The sequence below is a fragment of the Mus pahari genome, chromosome 7 (assembly GCF_900095145.1).
Source record: "Mus pahari chromosome 7, PAHARI_EIJ_v1.1, whole genome shotgun sequence".
NCBI lineage: Eukaryota > Metazoa > Chordata > Mammalia > Rodentia > Muridae > Mus > Mus pahari.
In genome coordinates this window covers 30,822,529-30,823,221 of record NC_034596.1, presented here as the reverse complement: position 1 = coordinate 30,823,221, position 693 = coordinate 30,822,529, and positions in this window count along the sequence as shown.

Below are 693 nucleotides of genomic sequence, written 5' to 3'. Positions count from 1 at the left end.
GATGCTGCTCCAGATAAAAAGCTGCCACTGCAATGACTTTAGTTTGCAGGCATAGGCTGCTCCTGCAGTGTGCAGAGCAGAGAGCATCTTAAAGGCATGCTTTTTAAAAGCTCATTTGGACCCAGACCTTGACATTCATAGGTAAAACCGAGACACCATCTTGGAGGAAATATGTTCTGTCCCCCTGCAGTTTCTCACACTAATGTCCTCTCATCTCTTTATTGCTTCTTTCCTGCAGATACAAGTGCTTCTGTGGGTGAGGGGGGACCTGTGCCATTCAGCAGTTTGATAAAGCAACAAAGGTTTAGTCACTAACTTATAAGTCAGAATACATATGTCACTGGAGAGATGGCTTAGTGCTTAAGAGTACCTGTTGTTCTTCCAGAGGATCTGGGTTCAATTCCCAGCACCACCAGTGTCTGTAACTTCAGTCTTACCTGTTATATGCAGGCACTACACACACATGGTATACAGACATGAATGCAGCAAAACACCCATATATATAATTATAGATAAGTTTCAGTTTAATTTTTTGATTTTTTTTTGAGACAGGGTTATTCTGTGTAGCCCTGGCTGTCCTGGAACTCATTTTGTAAACTAGATTGGACATAAACTTGGAGGTCTGCCTGCCTCTGCCTCTGCCTCTGCCTCTGCCTCTGCCTCTGCCTCTGCCTCTGCCTCTGCCTCTGCCTC